The sequence below is a fragment of the Pristiophorus japonicus genome, chromosome 7 (genome assembly GCF_044704955.1).
Source record: "Pristiophorus japonicus isolate sPriJap1 chromosome 7, sPriJap1.hap1, whole genome shotgun sequence".
Classification (NCBI taxonomy): Eukaryota; Metazoa; Chordata; class Chondrichthyes; family Pristiophoridae; genus Pristiophorus; species Pristiophorus japonicus.
This window is the reverse complement of record NC_091983.1, coordinates 54143264-54167345: the sequence shown is the minus strand read 5'-3', so window position 1 is coordinate 54167345 and position 24082 is coordinate 54143264. Positions and strand designations below refer to the sequence as shown.

Sequence of the window (24082 nt, the reverse complement as noted above, 5' to 3'; positions counted from 1 at the left end):
CACAGTGCAGTGGCTGGTGACAGACACCACTCCACCACTGTCATCTGGACAAGGCTCTCTGGAATTCCTTCCCGAAATCTCCACCTCTCTCTCTCCTTTAAACCTCCCCCTCAAAACCTCATCTCTTCAACCAAGCTTTTGGTCACCCATCTGCAACCTCCTTTCCATTCTTAATATTCATTTCCCATACACCTTCTGCGAGCAGCCTTGGGTTTTTATTTCTGAATTTAAAAGCACTTTATAAATGTAAGGTGTTGCTGACGTGGCTTTAGGTGCTCTGGGGTCATGGAGACCCACCGTGTGGAGTTTTTTTTATCTCCCCACCATCACCGACACAATACTACATCCAGCAAATAGGAATGGTTGATGCTGGTTATTATGCTGGAATTCGTGGGTGGCCATATTTCTGGCTGCGGGCAGACTAAGCTCTTAGTCAGACTGTAAAAGCAAAACAATAACCTGCATTTATGTAGCACCTTTAACATTAAAAAAAACTCCCAAGTTGCTTCACAAGAATGTATGAAAAATTGGAAGGCCAGCCAAAGAAGGACAGATTAGGGGGCTTGATCAAAAACAGTCAATGATGTGGATTTTGAAGAGGATCTTAAAGGAGAGAGAAGTAGAGAGCCAGAGAGGTATACGGAGGTTATTCCTGAGTGTGGGGGCTAGGCACCTGATAATACCATGGTGTGTGAGAAAAAAGACTAAAGAAAGACTTGCATTTAAATAGTGCCTTTCACAACCACCGGACATCTCAAAGTGCTTTACAGCCAATGAACTACTTTAGGAGTGTAGTCACTGTTGTAATGTGGGAAACACGACAGCCAATTTGCGCACAGCAAGCTCCCACAAACAGCAGTGTGATAATGACCAGATAATCTGTTTTAGTGATGTTGATTGAGGGATAAATATTGACCAGGACACCAGGGATAACTTCCCTGCTCTTCTTCGAAATAGTACCATGGGATCTTTTACATTCACCTGAGAGAGCAGACAGGTTTAATGTCTCATCCGAAAGACAGCCCCTCCGACAGAGCAGCACTCCCTCAGTACTTCACTGGAGCGTCAGCCTAGATTTTTGTGCTCAAGTCCCTGGAGTGGGACTTAAACTCACAACCTTCTGGCTCAGAGGCGGGAGTGCTACCCACTGAGCCACAGCTAACACTGCAAGAGGAAAGTCGATGCATAAAAGGCCGAAGACTGAGGAACAAAAGACCCAGGAGGTTGGTGTTGTAGCACTGGATGAGGTTACAGAGATTGGGAGGGGCGAGATCACGGAGGAATTTAAATTCAAGGAATAGAATTTTAAATTGGAGGCATCGGGAGCCATTGTAGGTCAGTGAGGACAGTAGTGATGTCCAAATGGGACGTAATGCATAACAGGATACAGGCAGCAGAGTTTTGGATGAGCTGAAGTTTACAGCAGCCAGAGGATGGGAGCCCATCCAGGAGAGCATTGGAATTGTTCAGCCTGGGGATGACAGTGACATGAATGAAGGTTTCATCAGCAAATGGGCTGAGGTGGAGGCGGGTGATGTTACTGAGGTGGTCTTTGTGATGGAAATGTTACGGGGACGGAAGACTAGCAATTTGGGAAAAGGTCCAAAGCCAAAAAGCTCAGGTCACAATGAGATGTGCTGTTGTTGTCCCACTGCTGCCAGTGTTGTGAAATCTGCCTGTAGTACTGCGTTGTAGCAGGAACATAGAAATTCCACATTCGGGAAAAGAGGGCAGAGTTAAGGGGTGAAAGCATGAGCGAAAGTACGAGAAAAAATTGAATACCTTTATCAATACTGAGTAAGCAATTGTGCGCACTATTAGCTACCGTATAATGAAATAACGTACTGCATAGGATTTCAACATTATACTAAAACAAATCAGAAGCCAAAAAAAAGCCTTTCCTTAAATATGCTCTTTCAGTGAGCTGTCTGGGTGGTGTGATGGCTCTGTGCAATTAAAGGGGAGGGTGCTGTTCACAAAATTCCTCAATCTTAGCCACTCAGACTGGGGTGGGGGAGGAAGGTGATAAGCAGAGGCTCAATGATTCCTCAGAGGGAAGGAGGAGAAAAGAGAAATCAGTGCGATCCTTCGCAGCTGTATTCAGAGCAGAAAAATGTCTCTTTTCAATCGTTTGGTATGAATTGGGCAAGTTTTGAAATGTATGAGTAGAATTTGGTATCTGCGATTAACAAGTGAAAATGCCTTTTCGAAATAATCCATAAAAGGGGAAGATTTTTTTTCAATGCACATCCAGTAATATTGGTCAAATATGGCTGGCAAAAGCTTCAGCACAGAAGCATGATTATTTTTTGTAAAGGAAAAGCATGATGTTTTTTGTAGAGTTTTATGTAAACATACTTTAGGGGAATATGGTAAATCCTGACCATAGGTGCATATTACTTATTGGCAAGATTTTCAGACCATGGTTAACACTGAGGAAATTCAAGAAATGGAAAACCCCTTCAGCAATGACTAGAAGATTCCAAAACAGCTGAATGCGCTGGTGTCTGAGAAAGTTTCAATACGACTGATATTAATACTGTACATGATCCCTCTTAAAATCACTCTAAATTTTTTCAGGCACATATACTCTGCTATTAATTGGGTTATATTAATTGTGCAAAATTCGCACCAGATCATACCAGTGGGACTGATACAACACTGGCAAATGCAGTATGGTTTGAATTACCAACTGAGAAATTTGAAATATTGTATGGTATGTTATGGATATCTTACGATTGCTTATGTTTACAGAATGTCCATGAATTGGCTTCTCTGCTCCATTGCAATGTTACAACCAATTTGTACCACAGTATGCGATCTGTACAAAAATCACACTGACAAGGTAACATGCCAAGCTTTTCACTTCATTGTTACATTACAGAACTGCTTCAGCAACAAGTTTACAAGGTGGTGTGGTTTCTGCCATGGTGACTATTCTAACACTCCCCTGACCGGCCCTTCGTAAATTGAGCTCATCCAAAACACTGCTGCCCATATCCTAACTCGTACCAGCAGCCCTGTGCTCACTGACATACATTGGCTCCTGGACCAGCAACGCCTCGATTTTAAAATTCACATTCTTGTGTTCAAATCCCTCCATGGCCTCGCCCCCTCCACGTAACCTCCTTCAGCCCTACAACTCTCCGAGAACTCTGCGCTCCTCTAATTGTAACCCCACATGCAGCCTCGATTTCCATCACCCCACTATTGGCAGCCGTGCCTTCAGCTGCCTAGTCGCTCGCTCTGGAATTCCCTCCCTAAACCCGCCTCTTTACCTCTCTCTCCTCCTTTAAGACGCTCATTAAAACCTAACTCTTTGACCAAGGTTTTGGCCACCTGTCCTAAAATATCTTTATGTGGCTCAGTGTTGAAATTTGTCTGATAACGCTCCTGTGAAGCGCTGTGGGATTTTCTTTTTATTCGATCATGGGATGTGGACATCGCAGGCCAGAATTTATTGGCCATCCCTAATTGCCCGGGAGAAGGTGGTGGTGAGCCGCTTTCTTGAACCACTTCTTTGTAGCACTTTGGTACAACAGGGTGGCTTGCTAAGTCATTTCAGAGGGCAGTTAAAAGTCAACCACATTGCTGTGGGTCTGGAGTCACATGTAGGCCAGAGTGGGTAAGGACAGCAGATAGCCTTCCGTAAAGGTCATCAGTGAACCAGATGGGTTTTTATGACAATCCGATAGTCACATATTCACCAGTACTGGTACTAGCTTTTTAACTCCAGATTTATTAAATTAACTGAATTTAAATTCCCCAGCTGCCGTGGTTGGATTTAAACTCATGTCTCCAGATCATTAGTGCAGGCCTCTGGATTACTCGTCCAGTAATATAACCACTATGCTACCGTACCCACCCATATTTTACTACGTTAAAGGCACTATATAAATGTAAGTTGTTGTTGTTGCTCTGTTTATAATGCACAGTGGATTGCACAACAGTGGAGCATTAGACAAGTCCGCATGTGTGCATTCGTTTGGCAGTCATGATTCGCGACTTCATTTCTAACTGTTGGGCTGTTCCTAACTCCCAGGGGAAATCCACACAGACTTGTTAGCCTGTATGATTGGTGTAAACACTCAGCTTGCCCTCAGGCAGAACAAAATGGTAGCCAGTGACTCCAACTGCAGCATCTATATTTGTTGTCCTGGGATTCCAGTGTCACAGTGTCAGCTGTGGCTCAGTGGGAGCATGCTCACCTCTAAGTTGTGGCTTCAGTTGACACTCCAGAGACTTGAGCACATAATGTGAGGTTGACACTTAAGGGCAGTACTGAGGGACTGCTGCATTGTCGGAGGTGCCATCTTTCAGATGAGATGCTGAACCGAGGACCCGTCTGCCCTCTCATGCGAACGTAAAAGATCCATGGCACTATTCAAAGAGCAAAGTAGTTCACCCCAGTGGAGACTGTTCAGAGAAGGTTCACTAGGTTGATTCCGGAGGTGAGGGGGTTGACTTATGACGATAGGTTGAGTAGGTTGGACCCATACTCATTGGAGTTCAGAAGAATGAGAGGTGATCTTATTGAAACATATAAGATAATGAGGGGGCTCGACAAGGTGGATGCAGAGAGGATATTTCCACTCATAGGGGAAACTAAAACTAGGGGACTATGGGTTAGAACTTCCACTTTTTTTGCATGCTTAACATCCACTTAACGCCAATTTTACCGCTGAAATGACGTATAGCGCCCATATATCACCCATTTTGGCACAAAATGGAAACTGGCGGGCATTTTTAGGAAACTTATCGCTGAGCGTTACTTTCCCCATGTGCTTAACGCTGGGAAAAAATATTACTGCCCGACAACTTTTTGGGGGCGAGATCATCAGAATGGGCGAAATCAACGCCCGTAATATTGCCCAGCGTTACTTTCCGCGGGGAATTAACGTCGAGATTCAATATTACCACCCACGTACTTTTTTGGGGCGGAATCAGCAGAATGGGCAAAATCAACGGCCATAATATCGCCCTGCGTTACTTTCTGCACGGAATTAACGCCGAGATTCAGTAATACCACCCGCCCACTTTTTTTGTTGTAAAGAGCACATTTGGCGAAACTAACGCCCAGGAGATCGCCCACCATCACTTTCACCATCTCGCACACATATCACCCACAATATCACTCGTCCAAAAAACCGCCTGGAAAAAGTGGAACTGTTCTGAACAAACGCCAGCGGTGTGGCTGGCATTTTTAAAATCGCACTTTTACATAAGGAGTTGATATCTGAACGATTTGCCTGAAAGAGCGTTGATGTGAGTGACGTCGCTGACACACTGCTGTCTGTGTGCAGCTCAGATATCAATGGTGCCCATCATCTTGGTGCCAGTTAAACTTTGCGTTGATTGATGTTAAGTTGTATTTAACTCTTTCATGTTACGGAATCACCAGTGTGTAACGGTGCAGCTATCTGAGACAATGCGCAATAAGGTTATGTTCAATAACAAAAATTTTATACCAACATTGGTCTGAAATCGTAAGTATCACAGCCAATAACACTCAACTCCCGCCCACACCGAATTTTTTCCACCGTTGACAGCAATCAAATGTTCAACATGTCCAGCAACACAGAATACAAATGCAAAGCAGCAGCAGCCCCCACACATTACAACAAATTGCATACACCAAGATGGAGATATAACACAGCCATCATCTGCGGACATGCACCTCACTTTCCTTCCCCGCTCCCCTTCTTCTCCCCACTTCTATCCCTTCCCCTCCTCGCTCCACGGCGCCTGGCCGAGGAGCTCCTCATTGGGAGGATGAAGGAAGATGCGGTCGTTGCACAGGTACAATTGAGCGGGGGGTGCCGAGGGGGCAACATTCTCTGATGCAAAAGCAGGATCATGGTCCTTGCTCTCATCTGTCGTTGATGGTGGTGGAGCGGAACCTAGGGGTGGAGTGCCGCGCTCGGGGACCACCGGGAGGCCTGTGGCAGCAGTGTTCCTGACGATCGCATTCAGGGCCTCCGCCATCCGCAGAATGTACTCGGTCATGATGGTCAGCTGTCGGGATATGCCCCCCAATGCTTCATTGAACTAGTCACCAATGTCTACAGTCCTCCTGGACAACTGTACCATCTTTCTGCTGTCATGTGGCGCTCGTGGAACAGATCTGCCGTGTCCACGAGACTTCCGTGGGGTCGGCACCATCCTGGGGACAAATGGGGTGCCCTGTGGCGAGGTGCTTGGGGCCGGTACCACCAGAGTGGAGGCAGGAATGACCGGAGGACCACTAGATGGCCTTGGGGTGGAATGGCTTCTGGAGCGTGGCGATGCAGGTTCCTCGAAGTCCACTGTCTCATCCATGGAAAACAGAGCCAGCGGATTGACAGGCGAGAATCGGAGCTCCTCAGCACCAGATGTTGGATCATCCGGAGAGTCGGGCCCCGCGCCCCACTTTCTGGCCTCTGTGGTCTTGCCTTGGGACGCGCTGCTGGCTGAGCTGGAAAACACAAATGAGGTTATTAGAGGAAAAGGGGGTGCTAGGGTGACAAGGTGAGTCCAGCGCTACACACAGCATATGCCCGACAAAAGCACCACTGCTCTCAAAATCATCACAGACATCACATTTCATGACCATCAACACATTTGCATTCCAATGATTTTCATTCGGCCTCATTATTTCTATGACAATTTTAGAAATCATATATCATATAAGATTGTTCGGATATGAGTGGGTGTGGCATCTATTGACTTTACATCACGCAATGGTGTAAACTTTACTCACGTGGCATCACTTCTGGGTCTGCAGATGCATCCGTGGCTGTCCGGGGGTGTTTCCCCACGAGTGCAAGCACCTGCTCCTCCATCTCAGTGATGTCGCTGGGGACTGGTGGCCCCCCACCCGTTCGCCTCTGCACAGAACTCATCGACGATAGCTTCTTCTGCAAAAGGTATGATATCATTTCTAGGTACTGTCACAGAGAGTGATACAACACATAACCGACAGATGTAATCATGATTATTGTGAAAATTATCATTCTTTACCTAAAGACATGCACCATGACCGCAGGCTTTGAGTAAAACATTCCCGGTAAAAGTGAAAGACCTCACATCTGATGATAATCACTCATGACTGTTACGAATCAAAATCTATAAATACATAAGTACACGTAAATCAATGTAATACTTACTCTTGCGGATCCCACAAGGTCATTCCATCATTTGCGGCATTGGTTGCCCTCACGAACCTCGTTGGTCACTGACGAGACTACATCTGCTATCTCGGCCCATATCCTCTGGTATGCCTTTAGGGTGGGCTTCCCACACCCTCCCTGTGTCAAATCACCCCAGTGTGACTCGAACTCCTGCAGGAGGTAGGCATTTGCCTCGTCCAAGAACCTCCTGGCTCTTTTGCGCCCTCCAATGTGCTCCTCTCCTACCTCACTGCTCTCTCCAGCATCAGTCTCCAAAGCGTGCTGTGATGCCTCCTCCTCTTTGTCCATTAATAGGCCAAATTCAGGCAAATATGTGGCTGACAACAGCTAATCTTTGTTTGCCTACTTGCTGTGGAGCTCTAAAGTCTCCCTCCTTCCTCCCAAAGCAGCCACACTACACCCAGACATGCCTTCAGTCCCTCTGAGCTCCCTCTCTCTCTGTCTCCTCTTCTGCACATGTAATGATGACCCTTGACCTCCTGAATCGCGGGAATCGAGCATTGTCATGTCGTTGCTAAGGACGGCCACATTTTACGGCAGAAGGTCAAAAAAATTTAACACTACCGCCCATTTTATATCGCTCGCGGTAACGCCCATTTTCAAAAATGGAGACGAGGTGCTTTGAGAATGGGCGAGAAGCTGGCAATCTGAAAACCCTTTTTTAACACCCACGCCAGAAATATCACCCATTTTTGGGAGATAATCACAAAAGTGGAAGTTCTAGCCCAGTCTCAGAATAAGGGGCTGCCCATTTAAAACTGAGATGAGGAGCAATTTCTTCTTTCAGAGGGTTGTAAATCTATGGAATTCTCTGCGCCAGAGAGCTGTGGAGGCTGGGTCATTGAATATATTTAAGGTGAAGATGGACAGATTTTTGGAATAAAGGATTATGGGGAGCCGGCAGGGAAGTGGAGCTGAGTCCATAATCAGCCATGATCTTATTAAATGGTAGAGCAGGCTCGAGGGTCAAATAGCCTACTCCTGCTCCTATTTCTTATGTTCTTATGTTCTTATCACTCAATCAACAACTAAAAGAAAACAGATTATCTGGTCAGATATTTCATAGCTGTTTGTGAGAGCTTGCTGTGCGCAAATTGGCTGTTGCATTTCCTACATTACAAACGTGATTACACTTCAGAAGTACTTAACTAGCTGTAATATGCTTTAGCATGTTCAGAGGTCATGAAAGGCTCAATATAAATCATAGAATCATATAATGTTATAGCACAGAAGGAGGCCATTCGGCTGTGTGGTAGAGCTATCCAATTAGTCCCACTCCACTGCTCTTTCCCCACAGCCCTGTAAATTATTTACGGTTAAGTATGTATTCATTTCCTATTGAACGTTACTATTGAATCTGCTTCCACCACCCTTTCAGGCAGTGCATTCCAGATCACAACTCTCGATATAAAAAAATGTTTCCTCATGTCGCCTCGAGTTCTTTTGCCAATCACCTTAAATCTGTGTCCTCTGGTTACCAATCCTTCTGCCACTGGAAACAGCTTCTCCTTATTCATTTCATCAAAACTGTTCATAATTTTGCACATTATCAAATCTCCTCTCAACCTTCTCTATTCTAAGGAGAACATCCCCCACTTCTTCAGTCTCTCCACATAACTGAAGTCCCTAAACCCTGTAAATCTCCTCTGCCCCCTCTCTAAAACCTTGCCATCCTTCCGAAAGTGTGGTGCCCAGAATTTAACACAATACTCCAGCTGAGGCCGAACTAGTGTTTTATAGAGGTTTAGCGTAACTTCCTTGCTTTTGCACTCTATACCTCTATTAATAAAGCCAAGGATCCCATGTGCTTTTTAACAGCCTTCTCAACTTGTCCTGCCACCTTAATTTACACATACACTCCCAGGTCTCTCAGTTCCTGCACCACCTTTAAAATTGTACCATTTAATTATATTGCCTCTCCTCATTCTTCTTATCGAAATGTATCACTTCACAATTCTCTGCGTTAAATTTCACTGCCCGTTTCACCAGTCTGCCTATGTTCTCCTGAAGTCTGCTCCTATTCTTTTCATTGTTTACTTGTGTCATCTGCAAAACTTTAACATTTAACACTGTATACCCAAGTCCAGGTCTTCAATATATATCAAAAAGAGCAGTGGTCTGAACACCGACCCCCGAGGAACAACACTGTATACTTCCCTCCAGTCTGATAAGCAACCATCCACAAGTCACGTCTAATTTCTGCTTTCCATCCCACAGCCAATTTTGTATCCACGCTGAAGCCGCATGCAGAAACCAAGTGCAGGCAGCAGAAGGAGCATGCAGCAAACCAGTCCCACCCAGCCTTTCCTTCAACGACTATCTGTCCCACCTGTGACAGAGACTGTGGGCCCAAGTTTCCCCAGCAGTTGCTCCTATTTTTTTGGAGTAACTAGATTTTTTTGGAGTTATGGATTATGAAAGGGAAATCATGCTTGAAAATCTTCTAGAATTTTTTGAGGATGTAACTAGTAGAGTAGACAAGGGAGAACCAGTGGATGTGGTGTATTTCGACTTTGGACTTTCAAAAGGCTTTTGACAAGGTCACACACAAGAGATTAGTGTGCAAAATTAAAGCACATGGTATTGGGGTTAATATATTGACGTGGATGGAGAACTGGTTGGCAGACAGGAAGCAAAAAGTAGGAATAAACGGGTCTTTTTCAGAACGGCAGGCAGTGACTAGTGGGGAACCGCAAGGTTCAGTGCTGGGACTCCAGCTATTTACAATATACATTAATGATTTGGACAAAGGAATTGAATGTAATATCTCCAAGTTTGCAGATGACACTAAGCTGGGTGGCAGTGTGAGCTGTGAGGAGGATGCTAAGAGGCTGCAGGGTGACTTGGACAGGTTAGGTGAGTGGGCAAATGCATGGCAGATGCAGTATAATGTAGATAAATGTGAGGTTATCCACTTCAGTGGCAAAAACAGGAAGGCAGAATATTATCTGAACGGTGGCAGATTAGGAAAAGGGAGTTGCAACGAGACCTGGGTGTCATGGTACATCAGTCATTGAAAGTTGGCATGCAGGTACAGCAGGCGGTGAAGAAGCAAATGACATGTTGGCCTTCATAGCGAGAGGATTTGAGTATAGGAGCAGGGAGGTCTTACTGCAGTTGTACAGGGCCTTGGTGAGGCCACACCTTGAATATTGTGTACAGTTTTGGTCTCCTAATCTGAGGAAGGACATTCTTCCTATTGAGGGAGTGCAGCGAAGGTTCACCAGACTGATTCCTGGGATGGCAAGACTGACATATGAAGAAAGACTGGATCGACTAGGCTTATACTCACTGTAATTTAGAAGAATGAGAGGGGATCTCATAGAAACATATAAAATTCTGATGGGATTGGACAGGTTAGATGCAGGAAGAATGTTCCCGATATTGGGGAAGTCCAGAACCAGGGGTCACAAAGATAAGGGATAAGCCATTTAGGACCAAAATGAGAAGAAACTTCTTCACTTAGAGAATTGTGAACCTGTGGAGTTCTCTACCACAGAAAGTTGTTGAGGCCAGTTCGTTAGATGTATTCAAAAGGGAGTTAGATGTGGCCCTTATGGCTAAAATGATCAAGGGGTATGGAGAGAAAGCAGGAATGGGATACTGAAGTTGCGTGATCAGTCATGATCATATTAAATGGTGGTGCAGGCTGAAGGGCCGAATGGCCTACTCCTGCTCCTATTTTTTATGTTTCGATGTTTCTATCTTAAAAATTGCAATTCTCCCCATTTAATTTGCTCCAGTTTAAGTGAGTTAGTTCAGTTTTTTTTAGTTCAGTTTTTTTTCAAAAGGGGGCGTTACCAGCCACTTACGCTTGTTTAGGCCAATTAAGCAAGTTTCGCCAGTGAAAAGTTACTCCTAACTAAGTTAGGCCAGCGTATCAGGCCACTTTTGTATGCTCAGAAAAACGTGCGGAAACTTAAGAAATCAGCGCAGGTAACCAGAGTTGGGGGCGGGGGGGGCGCTAGGCGGAAGGGAAGTGAGAGGAATTTGCAAAGCACTAAACACCTTCACAACAACATTAAAGAAGCATAAGTACATTTAAAGCACTAAACACGAAACAAAGCAGTACATTTAAAGCACCAAGCACTAAACAAAGCACAAAAATAAGGATTCAATAACAAATAAAAAAATGCAAGGAAGCTGACAGGACCTGCACCAAGCACCAAGACTTACAAAGCACTAAACAAAGCACAAAAGGTAATAAGCAATTAATTAACAAATAAAAAAATAGAAGGAACCCTGCACCTAATAGACTAAAACCAAAGTAATAAGCAATCAATCAATCAGTAACAAATGAAACATAGAAGTCCTACCTTTATGTGAAGGGAAGTCAGTGGGCCGCCGATGAGGGAGCCCATTCGGCCAGGGCTAGGGGCGGTAGACACAGACCGGGAGGCTAAGCTCAACACGGCATCGGTGAAGGAGGGGCGGAGGGAGGGGGAGAGGGGAAAGGGGGGAGAGAAGGGGAGGGAGGGGAAAGGGGTGCAGGGAGGGGGGAGATGGAGAGGGGGGGAGGAGGGAGAGGGGGAGAGGGCGAGGAGGGGGGGAGGGGGAGAGGGGGAGCATTTTATTTTTTTTAGATCCAATAAACCAATGAAGAAACTTCTGAGGCTACAAGTGCGGAAGTTGTGGAGGATTCATACTTCCAGTTAGGTGGAAGTACCCCCTTGGACTTGTAATAATGAGCCAGCCTGTGGATTCTGCTCTCAATAGGAATCAAACGGAACTTGGCATCTTTATCCTTTCCTGTTCCTCTCCAACAGTCAAAGCAGTTTTGATCAAATGGTGAGGAGCCCATTTGGCCAGGGCTACGGGTGGCGTGCTTCGGGCCCCTCCCACACAGCCTGCAAAGATTCGGGGGCGAGGAGCTACTGCACATGCGCGCACACACTAGCGCGCATGTGCAGAGTTCCGGCACTGTTTTCAGTGCTGGGACCGGGCTCCGCCCCCCCATTCCTTCTGCTGTGCTACGCCAAGGGCCTGCATCGTTCCAGCTGCGGGGAGAATACCTCGGTAACTTTTAGGCGCGTTTTCGGTTCTAAAAAGTCAGCGCACCTCATGGAGGTACGGAGGTGCGCCGTTCCAAGCGTGGGAGCAAACTTGGGCCCTGTAATTCCCATACTGGATTGTTTACTCACCTAAGAACTCATTTTTAAACTGGAAGCAAGTCTTCTCGATTTTGAGGGACTGCCTGTGATGATGATGAATCCCATGGGCTTTAATTTTGCTAACATTCTATTATGTGATATTTTGCCAAATGCCTTTTGAAAGTCCATATACACAACATCAACCACATTACCCTCATCAATCCTCTTCATTAATTCAAGTCTTTCTTTCTTTCCTGTATCTAGAAGACTCCTCTGGTTGGTGAGTATCAACATTTTTTTTTTTTTCGAAGCTAGGACAGTGGTTTAAGCCAAGAGCGGGAAACTATAACATAATTTATTAAATTAAAAATTAAACTAGATAAATAAATTAATATAACATAAGAACATAAGAAATAGGAGCAGGTGTAGGCCATTTGACCCTCAAGCCTGCTCCACCATTTAATAAGATCATGACTGATTTCATCATGGACTCAGCTCCACTTCCCTGCCCGCTCCCCATAACCCTTTATTCTCTTATCGCTCAAAAATCTGTTTATCTCCACCTTAAATATATTCAATGCCCCAGCCTTCTCAGCTCTCTTTTGGCAGAGAATTCCATAGATTTACAACCCTGTAAGAGAAGGAATTCCTTCTCATCTCAGTTTTAAATTATTCTGATACTATGTCCCCTAGTTTTAGTTTCCCCTATGAAATATCCTCTTTGCATCCATCTTGTTGAGCCCCTCATTATCTTATATCTTTCAAAATGCTCATCTCTCATTCTTCTGAACTCCAATGTGTATAGGTCCAACCTACTCAACCTATCTTCATAAGTCAACCCCCTCATCTCCGGAATCAACCTAGTGAACCTTCTCTGAACAGCCTCCAATGCAAGTATATCCTTTCTTAAATACGGAGACCAAAACTGTAGGTAGTATTCAAGGTGTGGCCTCACCGATACAGATCTTCTCTGCTTTTGTACTCTATCCCCCTTGCAATAAAGACCATTATTTCATTTGCCTTTCTGATTACTTGCTGTATCTGCATACTAACTTTTTGTGTTTCATGCACAAGGACCCCCAGGTCCCTCTGTACTGCAGCACTTTGCAATTTCTCTACATTTAAATTATAATTTGCTTTTCTGTTTTTTTCTGCCAAAGTGGATAACCTCACATTTTCCCACATTATACTCCATCTACCAAATTTTTGCCCACTCACTTGGCCTGTCTATATCCCTTTGTAGATTTTTTGTGTCCTCCTCACAATTTGCTTTCCCACCCATCTTTGTATCATCATCAAACTTGGCTACATTACACTCGGTCCCTTCATCCAAGTCATTAATATAGATTGTAAATAGTTGGGGACCCTGCACCGATCTCTGCGGCACCCCACTAGTCATGTTTGCCAACTGAAAAATGACCCATTTATTCCAACTCTCGGTTTTCTGTTAGTTATCCAATCCTCAATCCATGCTAATACATTACCTCCAATCCCGTGAACTTTTATCTGCTGCCATAAACCTTTTATGTGGCACCTTATCGACTGCCTTCTGGAATCCAAATATACCACATCCACTGGTTCCCCCTTATCCACCCTGCTCATTACATCCTCAAAGAACTCCAGAAAATTTGTCAAACATGATTTCCCTTTCATAAAACCATGCTGACTCTGCTTGATTGAATTATGCTTTTCCAAATGTCCTGCTACTACATCCTTAATAATGGACTCCAACATTTTCCCAACGAAAGATGTTAAGCTAACTGGTCTATAGTTTGCTGCTTTTTGTCTGTCTGCCTCCTTTTTTAAATAGAGGCGTTACATTTGTGGTTTTCCAATCCACTGGGACCGCCCCAGAATCCAGAAAATTTTGGTAGATTACAACAAATGCATCTACTATATCTGCAGCCACTTCTTCTAAGACCCTAGGATATAAGCCATCAGGTCCAGGGAACTTGTCTGTCTTTAGTACCTTCTTCATTAGTGATAGTGATTGTATCCACTATTGGGATGTTTTTAGTGTCTTCTACTATGAAGACCGATACAAAATATTTATTCAATGTCTCTGCCACTTCCCTGTTCTCTATTATTAATTCCCCAGTCTCATCCTCTAGGGGACCAACATTTACTTTAACCACTTTTTTTCCTTTTGTAGAAACTCTTGCTATCTGTTTTTATATTTCATGCTAGGTTACTTTCGTAATCCATCTTTCCTTTCGTTATCATTTATTTAGTCATTCTTTGTTGGCTTTTAAAAGTTTCCCAATCCTCTCCCCTCCCACTAGTCTTGGCCACATTGTATGACCTTATTTACAATTTGATACCATCCCTTATTTCCTTTGTTAGCCACAGATGGTTATCCCTTCTCTTACAGTCTTTCTTTCTCATTGGGATATATTTTTGTTGCGAGTTATGAAATGTCTCCTTAAATGTCTGCCACTGCTCAACAACCGTCCCACACTTTAATCTCTTTTCCCAGTCCACTTTAGCCAACTCTGCCCTCATACCTTTATAGTCTGCTTTGTTTGAGAACCAACTTTTTCAACCTCCAACTAAATTTGAAATTCAACCATGTTATGGTCACTCATTCATAGAAACATAGAAAATAGGTGCAGGAGTAGGCCATTCGGCCCTTCGAGCCTGCACCACCATTCAATAAGATCATGGCTGATCATTCACCTCATATCCCTTTCCTGCTTTCTCTCCATACCCCTTGATCCCTTTAGCCGGAAAGGTCATATCTAATTCCCTCTTGAATATATCCAATGAACTGGCATGAACAACTCTCTGCGGTAGGGAATTCCATAGATTAACAACTCTTTGAGTGAAGAAGTTTCTCCTCATCTCAGTCCTAAATGGCTTACGCCTTATCCTTAGACTATGTCCCCTGGTTCTGGACTTCCCCAACATTGGGAACATTCTTCCTGCATCTAATCTGTCCAGTCCAGTCAGAATTTTATGTTTCTTTGAGATCTCCTCTCATCTTTCTAAAATCCAGTGAATACAAGCCCAGTTGATCCAATCTCTCCTCATATGTCAGTCCTGCCAACCTGGGAATCAGTCTGGTGAACCTTTGTTGCACTCCCTCAATAGCAAGAACGTCCTTCCTCAGATTAGGAGACCAGAAACTGTACACAATATTCCAGGTGAGGCCTCACCAAAGCCCTGTACAACTGCAGTAAGACCTCCCTGCTCCTATACTTAATTCCCCTAGCTACGAAGGCCAACATACTATTTGCCTTCTTCACCGCCTGGTGTACCTGCATGCCAACTTTCAATGATTGATGTACCATGACACCTAGGTCTCATTGCACCTCCCAATTTCCTAATCTGCCACCATTCAGATAATATTCTGCTTTTGTGTTTTTTCCCCCAAAGTGGATAACCTCACATTTATCCACATTATACTGCATCTGCCATGCATTTGCCCACTCACCTAACCTATCCAAGTCACCCTGCAGCCTCTTAGCGTCCTCCTCACAGCTCACACTGCCACTCAGCTTAGTGTCATCTGAAAACTTGGAGATATTACACTCAAATTCCTTCATCTAAATCATTAATGTATATTGTAAATAGCTGGGGTCACAGCACTCATCCCTGCGGCACCCCACTTGTCACTGCCTGCCATTCAGAAAAGTACCCGTTTATCCCGACTCTCTGCTTCCTGTCTGTTAACCAGTTCTCTATCTACGTCAGTATATTACTCCCAATACCATGTGCTTTAATTTTGCACACCAATCTTTTGTGTGGGACCTTGTCAAAAGCCTTTTTAAAGTCCAAATATAGCACATCCACTGGTTCTCCCTTGTCGACTCTACTAGTTACATTCTCAAAAAATTCCAGAAGATTTGTCAAGCATGATTTCCGTTTCATAAATCCATGCTGACTTGGACCGATCCTGTCACTGCTTTCCAAATGCGCTGCTATTTCGTCTTTAATAATTGATTCCAACATTTTCCCCACTACTGATGTCAGGCTAACCAGTCTATAATTACCCGTTTTCTCTCTCCCTCCTTTTTTGAAAAGTGGTGTTACATTAGCTACCCTCCAGTCCATAAGAACTGATCCAGAGTCGATAGACTGTTGGAAATTGATCACCAATGCATCCACTATTTCTAGGGCCACTTCCTTAAGTACTCTGGGATGCCCCAGGGATTTATCGGCCTTCAATCCCATCAATTTCCCTAACACAATTTCCCGCCTAATAAGGATGTCCTTCAGTTACTCCTTCTCACTAGACCCTCGGTCCCCTAGTATTTCTGGTAGATTATTTGTGCCTTCCTTCGTGAAGACAGAACCAAAGTATTTGTTCAACTTGCCTGCCATTTCTTTGTTCCCCATTATAAATTCACCTGAATCTGACTGCAAGGTGGTGGTGCATGGCCATTATTAGTTGGTGGAGCGATTTGTCTGGTTAATTCCGATAACGAACGAGACTCCTCCATGCTAAATAGTTACGCGACCCCCGAGCGGTCCGCGTCCAACTTCTTAGAGGGGCACACGAGATTGAGCTAATCTTTTTCTCTTCACATATCTATACAAGCTTTTGCAGTCGGTTTTTATGTTCCCTGCAAGCTTCCTCTCATACTCTATTTCCCCCCTCCTAATTAAACCCTTTGTCCTCCTCTGCTGAATTCTAAACTTATCCCAGTCCTCAGATTTGTTGCTTTTTCTGGCCAATTTATATGCCTCTTCCTTGGATTTAACACGATCCTTAATTTCCCATGTTAGCCAAGGTTGAGCCACCTTCCCCGTTTTATTTTTACTCCAGACAGGGATATACAATTGTTGAAGTTCATCCATGTGATCTTTAAATATTTGCCATTGCCTATCCACCATCAACCCTTTAAGTATCATTTGCCTGTCTATTCTAGCCAATTCACGTCTCATACCATCGAAGTTACCTTTCCTTAAGTTCAGGATCCTAGTCTCTGAATTAAATGTGTCACTCTCCATCTTAATAAAGAATTCTACCATATTATGGTCACTCTTCCCCAAGGGGCCTCGCACAACAAGATTGCTAATTATTCTTTTCTCATTACACATCACCCAGTCTCGGATGGCCAGTCCTCGAGTTGGTTCCTCAACAAAAGCATCCCTAATACACTCCAGGAAATCCTCCTCTACCGTATTGCTACCAGTTTGGTTAGCCCAATCTATATGTAGATTAAAGTTGCCCATGATATCGACTGTATCTTTATTGCATGCATCCCTAATTTCTTGTTTGATGCTGTCCCCAACCTCACTCCTACTGTTTGGTGGTCTGTACACAACTTCCACTAGCATTTTCTGCCCTTTGGTATTCCGTAGTTCCACCCATACAGTTCCACATCATCCAAGCTAATATCCTTCCTTACTATTGCGTTAATTTCCTCTTTAACCAGCAACGTCACCCCACCTCCTTTTCCTTTCTGTCTATCCTTCCTGAATGTTGAATACCCCTGGATGTTGAGTTCCCAGCCTTGGTCACCCTGGAGCCATGTCTCCATGAAGCCAATTATATCATATTCATTAATTGCTGCCTGTGCCGTTAAGTCATCCACCTTATTACGAATACTCCTCGCATTGAGGCACAGAGCCTTCAGGCTTGTCTTTTTAACACACTTTGCCCCTTTAGAATTTTGCTGTAATGTGGCCCTTTATGATTTTTGCCTGGTTTCTCTGCCCTGCACTTTTACTTTTCTTCTTTCTATCTTTTGCTTCTGCCCCCATTATACTTCCCTCTCTCTCCCTGCATCGGTTCCCATATCCCTGCCATATTAGTTTAACACCTCCCCAACATCACTAGCAAACATTCCCCCTGGGACATTGGTTCTGGTCCTGTCCACGTACAGACCGTCTGGTTTGTACTCGTCCCACCTCCCCTAGTACCGGTTCCAATGTCCCAGGAATTTGAATTTTGAATCCCTCCCTTCTGCACCACTCCTCAAGCCACGTATTCATCTGTGCCATCCTGCGATTCCTACTCTGACTAGCACGTGGCACTGGTAGCAATCCTGAGATTACTACCTTTGAGGTCCTACTCTTTAATTTAACTCCGAGCTCCCTAAATTCAGCTTGTAGGACCTCATCCCATTTTTTACCTATATCGTTTGTACTTATATGCACCACAACAACTGGATGTTCACCCTCCCCCTCCTTCACTACAAGATCATTTATTAATCCTGTCTCATTACATAGTACCAGATTTAAGATAGCCTGCTCCCTAATTGGTTTTGCAACCTACTGTTCAAGGAAACTATCCCAGATACACTCTATGAACTCTTGCTCAAGGCTACCTGGCCAATTTGCTTTGTCCAATCAATATGAAGGTTAAAATCGCCTATGATTATTACCGTTCCTTTTTTTACAAGGCTGCATTATTTCTTGATTTATACTCCGTCCAACAGTGTTGCTACTGTTAGGGAGCCTATAGACTATGCCCATCAGCGACTTTTTCCCTTATTATTTCTTATCTCCACCTTATCTCCAAACTGATTCAACATCTTGATCTTCTGAGCCAATATTGTTTCTCACTAACGCACTAATCTCATCCTTTATTAACAAAGCTACCCCACCTCCTTTCTGTTTGTCCTTCTGAATTGTCAAATACCCCAGAATATTGACTTCCCAGACCTGGTCATCTTGCAACCATGGGCTAGATTTTCTTCTTTTTTTGTATGCATAACCCCACTTAACGTCCATTTTACCGCTGAAATGACTTATAATGCACAGATATCACCCATTTAGGCACAAAATGGAAACTGATGGCCATTTTTCGGACACTTATCGCTGAGCGTTACTTTTGCCATGTGCGTAACGCTGGAAAAATATAATACCACCCACCCACTTATTTGGGGCTGAATCAACGCCCGTAACATCGTCCAGCGTTAGCTTCCGCATGTAGTTAATGCCAAGATTCAATAATACCGACCAGCCACTTTTTTTTGTCGTAAATATCATATTTGCCAAAACTAGCGCCCAGGAGATCAACCAGCTTCACCTTCACCACCTTGCACAATATCGCTCGCCCAAAACACCGCTCAGAAAAAGCGGAACTGTTCTGAACGAATCACAGCGGTGTGGGCGCCATTTATAAAATCGCAGGTAGCTTCATTCAAAAGGCTGCTTCAACTTCGGGGGAGTTTGCATTGACTCTGGAGTTCTTCTCAGGTGAAGTGACCATCTCAACAGACATATTTTCAGTCTCTGGACTATTGGGGGTTTACCCTAGGTGTATTTTAGTGAGGAAATTATTGCTTCTGATCAATCGCTATTATACTTTCATTGCAATGGGGCTAGTCATTTCTCAGCCTGCATCAATTAATGCGCAGATGTTGCAGAGTGCAAATGGCTCAATGTGTGATGCACAACATTATGTGCCCAATTTAAGACATGCAAGAATGAGGAGGAGGTCCAGACCATGCAAACCCTGCACTTACAGGGAAAAGGGGCCTTACCTCGACGTGTCCAAGCACACCTGCCTTCGGAGACTGCGCTTCCACAAGGTGGTGATCAATGAAATATGTGAGCTCATCAGGCCACATATGCAACCTGCCATCAGGACATCAGTGTCGGTCGAGGTCAAGATCACCGCGGCACTGTCTTTCTATGCATCCGGTTCCTTTCAGGTCTTCGTGGTCGAGATTTTCCCTCTGTCTCACCATGCCATCTATCATTGCATTAGACAGGTCACAGAAGCTCTGTACGCTTGAAGGATGGACTTTATCAGCTTCCCCATGACCACGGAGGCTCAGACTGACAAAGCTGAAGCATTCTACTGCATTGCTAAGTTCCCCAGGGAGCAGGGAGCAATATAGTGCACTCACATCACCATGTGGGCAGCTACTCAGGGCCCAGAGCTTTTTCGTAACAGAAAAGGATTTCACTCCCTGAAGGTCCAACTAGTTGTCGACCACAATCAGATCATAATGGCAGTGAATGCCAAATGTCCGGGCAGCTTCGATGAGACTCACATCTTGCGAGAAGGGATACAACCAGAGCCACAGAGACACATGCAATGTGGTCCAGAAAACAGTAACTGTGCTTAAGCAGCGCTTCAGATGTCTGGACCACTCAGGAGGGGAGCTACAATACAACCTGAGCAAGTAGCTAAATTCGTGGTTGTGTGCTCCATGCTGCACAACCTGGCTATCAGGAGGGGACAAGAATTGCCAGAAGGGACTGATGCTCCACCTCAGGAGAGAGAGGAAGAGGGGCTGGACGCTGACCTAGGGCCAGACAATCAGGCTGGCTATGCAACCATGCCCACGTCCCCTCCAGATCGCAGGAAAGGGCCTGTGGTGGCTACATAGCTTCAAGACTCTTATGTCAGGAGCTGATATCTGAACGATTTGCCTGAAAGAATATTGCTGTGAGTGACAACGCTGACACACTGCTGTGTGTGTGCAGCTCAGCCATCAATGGTGGCCATCACTTTGTTGCCAGTTAAAGTTTACGTTGATTGAAGTTAAGTTTTATTTAACCCTTTCATGTTTAGGAATCACCAGTGTGTAACGGTCCAGCTATCTGAGACAATGCGCAACAAGGTTATGTTCAATAAAAAAAAATTTAAACCAACATTGGTCTGAAATCATAAATATGATGGGCAAAAACACCCCACCACCAACCCCCTCCCACACCTCACTTTTTTCACCATTTACATTAATCAAATGTTCAACATGTCCAGCAACACAGAATACAAATGCAAAGCAGGAGGGTGGTCCCCAGCCCCCACAAATTACAACAAATTGCATACATCCAGATGGAGATATAACACAGCCATCACCTGCGGACATGCACCTCACTTTCCTTCCCCCCCTCTCCTTCTTCTCCCCACCTCTACCCCTTCCCCTCCTCGCTCCACACTGCTTGGCCGAAGAGTTCTTCAGGCAGTGCCTCATTGGGGGGGATGAAGGCAGAGGCTGTGGTTGCACGGGTACAGGAGCAGGGGATGCTTAGGGGGGGGAACATTCTCTGATCCAGAAGCAAGATCTTGGTCCTGCCTCTCATCTGTCGTTCGCAGTGGTGGTGCAGACCCTAGGGGTGGAGTGCCGCGCTCCAGGACCATTGGGAGGCCTGTGCCAGCAGTGTTCCTGGCTATCGCCTCCAGGGCCTCCGCCATCCGTGGAACGTACTCAGTCATGGTGGCCAGCTGTCGGGATATGCCCCCCAATGCATCGTGGAGCTGGTCACCAATGTCTGCAGTCCTCCTGGACAACTGTACCATCTCTCCGCTCTCATGTGGCGCTCGTGGACCAGACCTGCCACGAGACCTCCGCGGGGTCAGCGCCAGCCTGGGGACAAATGGGGTGCCCTGTGGTGAGGTACTTGGGGCCGGTACCTCCAGAGTGGAGGCAGGAATGACCGGAGGACCACTAGATGGCCTTGGGGTGGACTGACTTCTGGAGTGTGATGATGCAGGTTCCTCGAAGTCGGCGCTCTCATCCATAGAGAACAGACCCAGCGGATTGACGGGTGAGAATCGGAGCTCCTCAGCAGATATCGGATCGTCCGGCAAGTCCGGCCTCGCGCCCCCACCTTCTGGCCTCTGTGATCTTGCCTGGGGCCGCGCTGCTGACTGCGTTGTAAAACACAAATGAGGTTATTAGAGGAGAAGGGGGTGCTAGGGTGACAAGGTGAGTCCAGCACTACACACAGCATATGCCCGACAAAAGCACCACTGCCCTCAAAATCATCACAGACATCACATTTCATGACCATCAACACATTCTGCATTGCAATGATTTTCATTAGGCCAGCATTATTTCTAGGACAATTTTAGAAATCATCTATCATATATGATTGTTCAGATATGAGTTGGTGTGGCATCTATTGACTTTACATCACGCAATGGTGTAAACTTTACTCACGTGGCATCACTTCAGGGTCTGCAGATGCTTCCGTGGCTGTCCGGGGGTGCTTCCCCATGAATGTGAGCACCCACTCCTCCAGGTCAGTGATGTCACTGGGGACTGGTGGCGCCCCACCCGTTCGTCTCTGCACAGAACTCATCGTCGATACCTTCTTCTGTAAAAGGTGACATGACGACATGGCACAAGATTATTGCGTGATATCATTGCTAGGTACTGTCACAGAGACTGATACAACACATAACCGACAGATGTAATCATGATTATTATGATCATTATCATTCTTTACCTAAAGATGTGCACCGTGACCGTAGGCTTTGAGAACAACATTCCCGGTAAAAGTGAAAGATCTCACATTTGCTGATAGTCACTCATGACTGTTACAAATCAAATTATATAAATACATATATACATGTAAATAAATGTAACATTTACTCTCACGGATCCCATAAGGTCGTTCCATCGTTTGCGGCATTGGTTGCCCTCATGCCCCTCGTTGGTCGCCGACGAGACCACCTCTGCTATCTCGATCCATATCTTCTGGTCGGTCTTTGGGGTGGGCTTCCCACGCTCTCCCTGTGTCAAATCATCCCAACGTGTCTCGACCTCCTGCAGGAGGGAAGCATTTGCCTCGTCCGAGAACCTCCTGGCTCTTTTGCGTCCTCCAATGTGCTCCTCTTCCAGCTCACTGCTCTCGCCAGCATCAGTCTCCACAGAGTGCTGTGATGCCTCCTCCTCCCTCTCCATTATAGGTGAAATTCAGGCAAATATGTGGCTGGTAACAGCTAATTTTTGTTTCCCTATTTGCTCTAAACCTCTAAACTCTCCCTCCTTCCTCCCAAAGCAGCCACACCACACCCACACATGCCTTCAGTCCCTCTCAGCTCCTTCTCTCTCTGTCTCCTCTTCTGCACATGTCATGATTACCCTTCATCTCCTGAATCACGGGAATCGAGCGTTGCCATGCCGTTGCTAAAGGCGGCGACACGTTACAGCAGAAGGACAGAGAGATTTAACGTTAACGCCCATTTCATATCGATCGCGGTAATGCCCAATTTCAAAAATGGAGACTGGGGGTTTTGAGAATGGGCGACAAGCCGGCGATCTGAAAACCCATTTTTACCGCCCACGTCGGAAATACCGCCCATTTTTGGACGATCTGCACAAAAGTATAAAATCTAGCCCATAGTCTTTGAAATGGCTATCAGATCATACCCATTTGTATCTATTTGTGCGTTCAAATCATCTACTTTGTTATGAACGACACATGCATTCAGATAAAGATCTTTTAAATTTGTTTTTTTACCATTTTTTCCTGCTTTGACCACACTTTCTGATTCTCCTTTATGTTTATACATTCTCTCCCTTCCTGTCACGCTCTGGTTTTCATTTCCCCCAGTGCTACCCTGATCTATTGCCTTCTCCTTATACTTTGACTTTATAAATTTCCGCTCACCTGAACCCTCCCCCCACTAATTAGTTTAAAGCCCTCTCGGCAGCCCTATTTATTTGATTCGCCAGGACCCTAGTCCCAGCACAGTCTAAGTGGAGCCCATCCATTCGGAACAGCTCTCTCTTACCCCAGTACTGGTGCCAGTGTCCCATGAACCAAAACCCATTTCACCCATACCAGTCTTTGAACCACGTGTTTAACTCTTTGATCTTATTTACCCTGTGCAAATTTGCTCGTGGCTCAGGTAGTAATCCAGAGATTATTACCTTTGTGTTCTGCTTTTTAATTTGGCCCCTAGCTGCTCATAATCCCTCAGCAGAGCCTCGTTGGTACCCACTTGGACCACAACCAACTGGATCTTCCCCCTCCCATTCCAAGTTCCTCTCCAGCCCTGAGGAGATGTCCTTAACCCTGGCACCGGCAGGCCATACACCCTTCGGAACTCACGCTCTCGGCTGCAGAGAACCTTATCTATCCCCCTAATGATACTGTCCTCTACCACTACAATACTTCTTTTTACTC

The 24082-nt window shown here is 45.2% G+C and overlaps 1 long non-coding RNA gene across 1 annotated transcript; it reads right to left on the bottom strand.

Moving 5' to 3' along the window:
• Window positions 1-5682: 5682 nt before the first annotated feature.
• Window positions 5683-22314, bottom strand: LOC139266769 (uncharacterized). Its single transcript, XR_011593764.1, has 3 exons — window positions 22108-22314; window positions 6740-6896; window positions 5683-6454 (listed from the first exon to the last, which is right to left on the bottom strand). It is a non-coding gene; the product is annotated as an uncharacterized lncRNA (long non-coding RNA).
• Window positions 22315-24082: the final 1768 nt, after the last annotated feature.